Here is an 11,303-nt window from a genome sequence, read left to right as displayed (position 1 = left end):
CCTGTCTGAGGGGCCTGGGCTCCAATAAGCTTTTTTGTTTAATGTGCAGTATTGTTTTTAAGGTCGTCCATCCCCCCCTGTGCACTTGGTACCTTCCTGAGCACGTGCAGGAAGGTTTTTGTTACATTGACGGGCCTTCCTTTAACCTAGCAGCAGTGGAGTACAGCTGCTGGAGGTAAAGCTAACGAGCGAGAGAAGAGACACTGACTGGGGTGGGGGAGAGACACCAAAGTTGGGAGAGACTGGGGGTCCCTTAAAATTTCCTTGCCCAAAAAGGGGTCATGAATGGAGAGTTTTAGGCCTGTTCTAGGGCACTGGTGGTCAACATAGTAAATATAGGAACCCTCCATTGCAGCAGCCCCTGATATGTCTATGGGCTATAGCTTTGTTTTCTGTAAGGATTGTATTAAAGGAGAATTATGGGGTTAGGGCTTTTCCCCCATGGTTCTCCTAAGGGTAATGGGAACACACAAACTAGCGTCCTCCCGTCACCCAAAGCTCAGTATACTGCGAGCCACAGCTTGCGGTATACTGAGACGCTGGAACGGATCCCAACAATTCTGTCTGGATCCACAGGCTGCATGAGTGATAGCTGGATCTGCCTAGCTAGAGGCAGAGCTTAATCCTTGCAGGGAACCGTGAGTGACAGTCATGGCTTTGCAGGGATAGATCAAAGTGAGGAGCAGCGGTATGTGTTCGCTCACTTCCCGATCTACTGAGCCGACCTGTGACAGTTTCATTGTCGCAGGTTGGCTCAGATTCACTCGCCTCATAATTCTCCTTTTTAAGATAAGTGGCAAATAACGTATTTTCAGTTTTGCAGCCAAGATGGGATAACGCCTCTTTTATATTTCTTAGTCACATAGCATTGGTTAAAAATAAATTAATGCTTCTTGCAGTCTAGATTGCTATTGGGTTATGGGTTCTTGTAAGGGTTAAAATTTCCACTCCTTTGTAATAGGAGGGTCTGTAATGGGTTAAAGTGTTACAACCCTGCCGTCTCCATTCCATGTTAATGCAAAAGATGTAATCCTCAAATAGCTGGAGTTTTCCTAGAAAGACAGATCATGGTTTGTCTGGAAAAATCTGGAATCAGCCATGTTGCCTGCTGCGATGAAATGTCTATTTTTTGTTTGACGTGTGAATACGAACACTGATAGAGGAGTTTTCTCATATTTGACTGCAAAAGTGGAAATTCACTTTAAAATTCCAACTGTGAGCACTGTTCTTTTTACATTCTAGTCAAGTTGCTCCTAATCCACATGTGCAGTTAGGTAAAATCTTGCAGATTTCAGGGAGATGAGCTGTAGACTTTGGCAAGACTGCATGAAAAGGATGGTGTCAGTGGGACGGTAAAAAGCTATAATTCCAACTGCAGAGGTTTGGACACTAGGCTGAATGCCAGTGCTGAACTGCTCCCCTCCTGCTCAGTTTTGCACAGTATCCCCAAAGAGGTGGATGACTTGACTTTCCTGAGGTTTCTTCAGTCAACAGTGTGGTAGTTTTAGGTCTGCAAAATCCTTGAAGGCTGTCCAGTGAGCCATTGAGTCCAGGTTTTCCCTATTCATATAACTTTGGTGTTCTTTCGGTGACAGCCCTTGATTGGCCATGTACCTTCTTGCAACTATTTTAATGTCATGCAGGTATCAGTCTAAGGCTGGGTTCACACCTAGGCGTATCGAATATGCGTGTTTGTTGTAAGACAAAATGTGTTTTTGAGGGCTACTTGGCTGTATCCCAATGGAAACGTGTGACAATGCCCCAAAGAAGCTCCTGTCCTTTGGGCGTAGGATGTTTTGTAGCGTGTTCATACGGCCTGTAATACGCCCAGGTGTGAACCATACCCATAGGAATTAATCAGATTCTGGTGTTTGAGTGTTTTGCAGAGTAGGAACACGCTACAAAACGCCCAGGTGTGAACCGGGCCTAAGGTGTCACTGGAGTGGGTCTGGAGCTGTTGCTGTTTCTTTGCTGGTCACGCGCTGCAAAGTCAATCCTCAGTGAAGTGCAAGCATTTTGCCCTGTTTCCCATAAGGCTTGTTCTTGGCACTACTGTTTCCGTCTAGAAGAAGGGAGTGTTTTTTGGCATGTACTCTCCACCATCTTGCCTTCGAACAGACTATCTTTACCAGAGATGCAATCTGCTACCTGTAATTGTTTGCAAGCCTGCCTGTACTGTCATTTCTTCAGGCTTTGGCCCAATACCCACTCTAGGTTCTGGGAGTATAGGATACCGGTGTTGCATTGTGTTAAGCATCAGCAGAATGGCTGGTTTACCTGTGTCCGCAAGCAATCCTAGGAGCTTGGCTCCTGTATACTTTGTGCATGGTCTGCACGGTGCATTTTGATGATGGGAGAAGTGTCCACATTCTGCATACTTCTACAAAATAGCACTTCCCGAAGTCTCCACCCAGATATGAGACTTTACCCCAATCTAGTCAATTGCACACACATTTACAACAAAAGTTGTGGGGTTTTTTTAAAACAAGGACTTGGAAGGTTAGAAAATCATATGGTTCTGAGTCCTCGTTTAAAAAAACCCCCACTACAGCTTTTGTTGTAAATGTGTATGCACATTCTGCACACTTGTTACTGGTTGTCTGGGATTTGCCAGACCTTTCCAACTGTTGAGGTACCTGCAGCTAAATTACCTTAAATTACCTTACTGCTTGGTGCTTTTTCACCAATCCTCTTCCAGGTTGGCAACCTAAGATGTTTGGCTCCTCTTACAGGAAATCCAATTAACAGTTTAAAAAATATATATCCCTCTTTTTTTTTTAGATTGTTTCCTGCCGTCCAGGAACATCGTGTGTGGGTTTTTGTTTTTTTGGCTGGCTTGCTTTGGAGTCATGGGTCCCTCTCTGCAAATGGTACTGCTCCCTGTGGCCTTGCTGCTGTGGAGGGTTACCCATCTTTATTCCAGGTGCTCTTTGCCTCAAGGCTGACTGGTGCTGTGTCCCTGTCATTTGCCTGGCTTATGGTGAGGCTCTAAACTGCTCCTATGCTGCCTTTCTGTGGCTGCTCTATCATTTGGTGGTAGGGGTCCAGCTGCGTGCCTCAAGCCTTGTTCTGGACACATTGTGTCATTTTCTGCTGCTGATGTATCGTCACCTGGGCGCTTCTGTGTGCAGCTGTTCTGAGCCCGGGACATCACTGCTGCTGACACGGAGGATGGCAACAGGTAGGTGCTGTGTCCAAGGCCCCAGTAAGTGGTACTCTTGTAGGGTTGTGGTCAGACTTGTGGCAGTGGGATCTGAGCTTTTTGTTGGGTTTCACTATGGGACCCTTGTTTTGAGAAGCTGGGAATATTGCCATCTGTTCCACTGTTTGCCCCAGCTTCCAAACAAATTAAAATACGCTGCTGGAATTGTAACATCAAGCTTCCTTCTGGTTACTATAATCCTCTGATCAGTGTATTAAGTTGGTTGTTAATGAATCCTCTAATCTTATGAAGGGCTTATTGGAAAGTGGTAATGACTGAAAGGGTGGCTATGGTACAGTCATTACCGAATTGTTGCCTTCTACCGCCTCTGTTCCAGTTATGGCAGGTCCATCGTGTCTTTGATTAGGATTGCAGTATAAAGCAGTTTCCCCTGTCTGAACAGGTTAAAAAGGGTGTATCTGAAAAGGAGTCAGGCTCTGATGGGTCCCTAGACGAAGGGGGAATGGTAGATGAGGATGTAATGTCGCCCATCTAGGCATCTTTTTGCCTTGGAAAAAATGGATTATCTTTTACAGGCCATTTATGCTACTGTTCAGATTCCTGATCTGCCACAAGCAGTTTCAGTTCAAGATAAAGTATACAGAGGCTTACTAGAACCACAGGGTAGTGTGTTTCTAATATGCCATAGATGAAAGTAGTCACTCGCACTCCCTGATATTAAAGTCAATGCTTTTTATTGACTGAGATAACACACATCTCCTTAGCAATGTTTCGAGACTATGTGGCCCCGTCCTCAGGCAAATTTTCATCTATCGAGATTTCAGAGGCAGTCGTCACCACCCTGTTGGATTTGGGTTTTTGTCCGGTCAGGAGTGCGATGGGACAGGAGGATTACGTTTCTAATATGCCAGTCGCTGAAGGATTTAGTCTGGGGAATGGAAGGAGCCAGGAGAGAAGGTTCCCCTTCAGCAGGGAAGGTGAGAAAAGATATTTTAAATGTCTAAGATTGGATGCTGCTTTGGCCCAGGTGTCCAAAAAAAAAAGGGCTGATCTTTCCTTCTGGGGATGCTGGTAATAAAGAAAAAAACATGGAACAGAAGGCCGGAGCCTTGTTTTGGAAGGCTTTGGATGCTAATGTTGCCTCTATGGCTGAGTAGCAGCAGCTACTTGTGTAGCTAGGAATATGGACTTTTGGCTGGAGAGGGTGTCCCCAGCATCTTTGTTCCATTTCTGCACGTCTACCCCTTTGACCAAAGTCAATCTTCCCTTCTGAACATCAATCCAATTGAATGCTGAAAGTGATCTTTCTGCAGAGTAGCCTTGTCAGACAGGCTGTTCTCTCACAAGCACCCATATAGCGAATGGACGTCTGCAAAGCTGTTTGGGCCGAGTACCAAGCCATCGTTATGCTTGGGGTTGTGGCCATAAACCAACAACAATGCAAGGCACAAAAAAAAAAAATGCAGATTATGGGCCAGAAACTTCCCTTCAAAAACGAAACCGGTATCACATTGCACTATTGCATGTATTAAGAGAACAACCCTAAAGACTTCTGAAACTACCTGAGGATGTCAGACACTGCCTACCACACTATTGTATCTGGTCACCCCACACATTCAGAAGCAGTATACAGTTCTATGAAAAGCTATACCCTTCTAAACAAAAGTTCATAGCCACTACCGTGTTTCCCTGAAAATAAGACAGTCTTATCCCCGAAAAAAAGACACTAGGTCTTATTTTCGGGGGATGTCTTACCTGGCTTAGCTGCAGCTGTCCGCTCTGCCATCCAGGGAGCCACAGACAAGTGGGCGTGCCGGGCGGGAGGGAGCTGTGGCTAGCGCTCTGATGCAGTCCAGGGAGCCGCTCTGGGTGCTCTGTCAGCCGATCCGAAGGCATTGTGGTCAGGATGATGAAGAGCTGCTCGGCTCAGTAATGGTTTGGTGGGCGGGGGGTGGTTGTGGAGGGTATGTGGAGGGTATGTGGAGGGGGTTTGGGGGGCAGGGGGGGGGTGTGGGGAGGGAGCTGCGGCTAGCACTAGCTTCAGGGATTTCTGTAATATGAGATCTACCACCGAACTAGGTCTTATTTTTGGGGTAGGTCTTATATTACAGAAATCCCTGACGATAGTGCTAGGTCTTACTTTCGGGGAAACACGTAGCAGATGTTTAGAAGACCTCAAATTATCTACTAGGATCTCTGCCCAGTCTCTTGGACGCAGTATCCTTGAAACGTGTGCTGCAATAGTCCAAGTATCGAAGGACGACTATTTTAAGGTGAATATAAATGGATTTATTAACCTGAAACAAAAGAAAAACAGGCATCACCTAGCTAAATAACATGAAAATAATAGCATCTCAAATAATCACCCTCTGGGCATGTAAACAAAAAAAAAGGCCAAGGAGGAACACAAATCACATACAGAACAAGGCAAAAAAAAAAAAGTGTTGGGTAGGCCTGGAGGCCACACAGGGTTATCCATGACTGCCAAGGGCCCAATACTGCTGCGGAGGCATTGGTGGCAGGGGGTGTGGTGGGGAGTCACCTGGCGAGGTGGCAGGGAATCCTCAAGATAGCCCACTGCATAGGTATAGGGCCGTATCCAGCCAGCCTGGCCCTGGTGCAGCAGCTCCAACAACATAGCCTTAACATACCGTGTTTCCTAGAAAGTAAGACCTACCCCGAAAATAAGACCTAGCGCTATCTTCAGGGATTTCTGTAATATAAGACCTACCCCGAAAATAAGACCTAGTTCGGTGGTAGGTCATATTACAGAAATCCGCTAAGTCTTACTTTTGGGGTAGCTGCACATATAATACAATTTTACGTGACCGGCCGCAGCTCCCTCCCTCCCCCCCACACACACGTACACCCACTTGGCTGCCGCTGAAGACTAGATTTCCCAGCAGGCACAGCGCGGCATAGCCAGTGGGGTTGAAGTGGACGGCATCAGAGTGGACAGCTGCAGCCAGGTAAATATAAGACATCCCCCGAAAATAAGACCTAGTGTCTTTTTTCATTGAAAAAAAAAAAATATAAGACAGTGTCTTATTTTCGGGGTATCTACTGTTTTGGTTCCAGTTTGCGCATCTGTCTGCAAAGTTCATAAACAGGGTGCACTCATCAGGCTGACGATGGCCGGGTCAGGAATTCATGAATCACATGGTCGGTGGGTGGCTTCTTCCGTCCCCTCCTCAATGCACTTGAAGGTCCGGGTTCACCACTCGCTGTGGCCTCCAAGTTGACACTCCTGTGCATGAAAATAAAAAGAGCAACGTGAATCAACTATCATTGATATGTGTTACATGGTTGCTAAAATACTGTACTTTTAAGTTCCCCACAGATTCTGAAGAGTTGAAAACAGTTTCACGATATCTGGAATTTCCCCAACTGTGGAGGAGCTATAGATGGGAAACATGTCTGCATAACACCCCCTGCAAACTTCGGCTTATATACTATTACAATTAAAAAGGCTACTTTAGTATCATTTTGTTAGTTGTAAATGCCAAATATGAGTTCATATATGTTGATATTGGCCGTAAAGGTCGACACTCAGATAGAGGTGTCATGGAGCGGACAGAGTTCAATGCACGCCTTCTGAATGGGTCATTAAATCTCCCATCAAATGAGGAAACCGTACAGAGTCTCAACTTCCTTTTTGTGGCTGATGATGCATTTGTCCTTGATCACATCCTCAAACCATTCCGACAAAGAAGTCTGTCTCCTGAGCAATGCATCTTCAATTATTGCCTATCTTGTACCAGGCGAGTGGTGGAGAATGCGTTTGGGATAATGGCAAATTGTTTCAGGATCCTACATACTGCAATCAACCTTTCCCTTGCCAATATTGACATCATTGTGTACTGCTGTTGTTCCCTACATAATTACTTAACCCCGTAAGTGCAAAGGCCTTTTTTTCATTTTTTGCACCCATGCTATAATCCACATTTTAGGCCTGAAAATTACTTAAAACACCCAAACATTATATATTTTCTGAAAGCCAAGATCCTATAGAATACAATGGTGGCAGTTGCACGACCTTAGCGCAACTTATTATCAAACCCAAATTTGTTTTGAAAAATGTACATAGGTTAAATTTAGTACCCAAAAACACTATACATATTTTTTATGTAAAATCTAAAAGATGAGGTTACAATGAGTAAATAGTTACCCAACACGCACAGGTTAAAAATTGTGTGCGTCTGTGAAACTACGACAGAATTCAGTACCCCAAAAAGTCCATAGATGGCGCTTTAAAAGCCCATACAGGTCATTAGTTTAGAGATACAAGTAAATATTGGCCCTAGAACTATTGCTGTCACTCTGGCATGTGTGGCGATACCCAACATGTAAAGCACAATCATCGTTTTCGTATGTAGGCACACCCGACGCATGTTTACGAGATGACGCACGTGCTTGTGGGGGCAGGAGACTTTACTTTAATTGCTATCACATAGGGGGGATTACAAGCCCCCCCATGTAATAGCATATTGGCAGTGACAGATACTCTTTGAGGGGATGCTGGGCATCCAAAAGACCCCTAGTGTCACCTTTACACTGCAGATCGCACTTCAGTAGCTTATTGCTGGGCTTCAGGAGCCCAGCAATGACAGCTCAGGGGCCAGAAGTGGTGCAATACACGTCGCTCCCGTTCCCATAGTATGGGGAGGAAATCGATCCGTTCACCGATCTCCTCCCCAGCTTCCCACCGACACGCGGCAAGCCGGTCCTGGGCCTGTAGGAGGGGCAACAGAACCCAGGAAACACGTCAGGGGGTGGCCTGGTTACCGGATCCTAGAAGCGATTTGGCAGCAGCTGAGCCGCCACAATCCCTTCTGTAAAGCCGGCCGCCGGCTCTACAAAACTGAACAGACTACTGCCGGGAGTCTGTTTAACCCCTTCAGACTTCATGACGGGATTATCCCTTCATGAGTCGTGAAGGGGTTAAGACAGCAAACCACATCATAAATGCCATCTACCTTCTGGACAACGAGGACCTTGTCAGTGGGATCATGCAGCCAGGGGAATGGAGCAATGACAGTGCTGCCCTTGACAGCTTAGGAGCCATGCATCCTCGCTTGGCATCGACAGCAGCGCGACAAATAGGCAAAACTACATGGATTACTTCATGGGACGTAGTGCTGTTAAATGGCAAAGCAGGATATATCGTGCCGTGTCATGTTGAAGAACAGTAACCACTATATCACCTTCCCAGAAACACATATACGCAACATGTAGACATATTCCTGTATATATAACGGAAAATTGTATACTTACCTATCGGTAATTTTCCTTTCCTGACGCCAATACATGGCAGCATACAATGGGTATGGCTCCGCCCCCATCCCAATCACAGGACCAGTTATACTATAAATTAAAGCCCACCTCCCAAGGCCACCATTCTCGTAACAAGTACTCAATGCGAAAGCCATGGGAGGGTCCTTTATGCTGCCATGTATTGGCGTCAGGAAAGGAAAATTACCGATAGGTAAGTATACAATTTTCCGTTTTCCTGACGCCAATCCATGGCAGCATACAATGAGATCTAACTAGCACACATCCAGGGAGGGTAATTCTGAGATATTTATTTATTTGTAAAAACTGGTAAACACATTCAGAAACAACTTCACCTTGGACAAGACTCCTGGATAGACCCTGTAATGGGACAGGAACAGATACCAGGTTACTGCCTTCCAAAATAACTCTGGAGGTACATCACTAAATTCTATCCGTAAAGGATAACATTCTTCGGAAGAGCGAATCCAGAGTTTGATCTGTGGCTCCATCTGTTTGATCAGGCACAGTGCATGTGACCTAGTGCACGCAGATAGCTACTTTCTAAACGCACCAGAAAGATGAACAGATCGACCCGAAAAAAAAAAGGTAACCTCCATGTTCTTCCCCAGCATAGCAGCCACATTTCGGGCATTAACTGAAACAAAAAACTTGTCTGTGAAATGGTAGCAATAAGGTGGTTTGTAGGCTAATCTTGACTATCCAACACCCTCCTCCCCGAGGAGATTGCTGTCCGTCAACTGGAGACACCAAGGAGTTGACCCGTCAACTGGAGACACCAAGGAGTTGACCCGTCAACTGGAGACACCAAGGAGTTGACCCGTCAACTGGAGACACCAAGGAATTGACCGTCAACTGGAGACACCAAGGAGTTTTTGTTTTTTTTATATTTAATCTTTATTATTTTCATCACAATTAACAGTTACATTCGTAAGAAATAAATAATTCGGTTTACAACATTCCATTACAATAAACAAAACACACAAAACACACCCGAGACCTACTGGGCAAAAAGAAAAAACAACAGGAACAAATGGGGAAAGGGAAGGGAAGGGGAAAGCGACAACATAAGGATAGATATAGACATGGACACCCTATACATTAAGCTTCCACCAAGTGTAAACTTGGAAATTCATTGTAAACCTGACTAAATCTGATTATCTACGTCTACCCCCCCAAAAAAGGGGGGGGAAAGTAGAAAATCATACTCCCGGGCCTCAACAATGATCCACATTAGTTAAATATTCTTTTTTTTGGAATTCGCCCCAGGGCTGCCATTTATTTTTACAGCCTTCATATTTATCATATTTTATAGCAGTCAATTCTTCCATACGTCTATAGTAATCCACTCTGCTGAACCATTCCCCCAGCGTTGGAACATTGGCTGTTTTCCAGTGCAGAGGGATTAGCGCCCTGGCTGCGTTCAGCAGAGTGGGTATCAACCACTTTTTATATACCGACAGTGGGGTTGTGGTGGCGTGGAGTAGGCATATTGATGGTTCGAAAGGTAGAGAGATATTAGTAATTTGCTCAACCCTCTGAACAATCTGTTTCCAGAATGGCCCAATCCGGGGGCAGGACCACCAAATATGTAAGTATGAGCCAACATCCGCACAACCTCTCCAGCAAGTAGCTGCATTTAGATGATGTATTGCATGTACACGGTCGGGTGTGTAATACCATCTAGCCAAAAAGCGATATATCGTGTCTGTTACCAAAGTGCTAATGGATAAACTGGTGTTGGCCCGTAATATATCTCGCTTTTGGGAGTCGGTCCATAAGACCTGCAACTCCCTTTCCCACTGCGTAAGATAATGTGGAGCTATTTGAGAGATTCCTTCCAGTAGAATCGAATATATTCGTGACACTCCATGTCGGGGTGGTTCTGTCAATGATAATAATTTTTCCATAGGTGTCAAGTCAGTCATCTTACGCAGTGGTTTCGGCAAGGAGGACACAAAGTGCCCCAGTTGACTATATCTCCACCAGTCTAGTGGATGCCTCCCCCACTGCTCTTGTAGCTGTAACAGTGGTTGCAATTGCAAGCCATCCCATATCTGTGAGAGTGTCAGAGGTGGGTGAATAGCCCTGTTAAGGAAACCTTGGCCTTGAAGTCCTGGCATGAAGAAGGAATGCCCTATCAGAGGCAGAGACACCAAGGAGTTGACCCGTCAACTGGAGACACCAAGGAGTTGTCCCGTCAACTGGAGACACCAAGGGGTAGGATAGAGGCATTCCCCCTTGGCGATCACTTTTAAATTGATCAGAGCCTAACTTAAGATGGTTCCATGGACTGCTAGAGTATAAGCATGCTGAACAACCAGCAGGATGACGCTTCAATAGTTGGAATACTTGTTCACTCAAGAAGGCTGTGACTGGATGCAATCTTTTGGAAAATGACCTAGGATTGTGGCAAGGACAAAGGGCAGGTAAACAAAACAAAAGTGGAACTTTAGAATGGTAAGCAAGACATTTGATGAAAGACAGGTCCACAGGAATGTGAACACACATCTGCCAGGCACAGTATCCCATAGTCAGTTTATGGTTTAAGTGATGCAATATAGTGATTCCATATGCAATATTTGGATCCTGATCCATTTGTTTAAAGTGTTCAAACCAAGACTAGTCTTAAGTCTCCTGGTTGTCTCACTAGGACAATTAGAGGATAAAAGCTCGATATCTTTTGGACTGTAAAAGATTACGAGACACTATTTGGATATATGTACATATAACCCAGCTTTGCTTGCACCAAGGAACCTGATGGTAATGAATGGACTGAAACATGAGAAGAAAAACCTGACCATGTCCGTCTTGAACTATTAACAGCACCCATGAGCATATACTCTGA

The 11,303-nt window shown here is 45.2% G+C and overlaps 1 long non-coding RNA gene across 1 annotated transcript in view; it reads right to left on the bottom strand.

Moving 5' to 3' along the window:
* The window catches only part of LOC108792496, a 22,027-nt gene extending 11,201 nt beyond the window's left edge, over positions 1–10,826 (bottom strand). Inside the window, exon 1 of the long non-coding RNA XR_001941570.1 lies at positions 10,816–10,826. This is a non-coding gene — a long non-coding RNA (uncharacterized LOC108792496). The remainder of the gene's footprint in view (positions 1–10,815) is intronic.
* Between the last annotated feature and the right edge of the window lie 477 nt (positions 10,827–11,303).

Source organism: Nanorana parkeri, unplaced genomic scaffold, assembly GCF_000935625.1.
Source record: "Nanorana parkeri isolate BGI_ZX_2015 unplaced genomic scaffold, ASM93562v1 scaffold648, whole genome shotgun sequence".
NCBI classification, from domain to species: domain Eukaryota; kingdom Metazoa; phylum Chordata; class Amphibia; order Anura; family Dicroglossidae; genus Nanorana; species Nanorana parkeri.
This window is presented reverse-complemented; position numbering and strand designations above follow the sequence as displayed.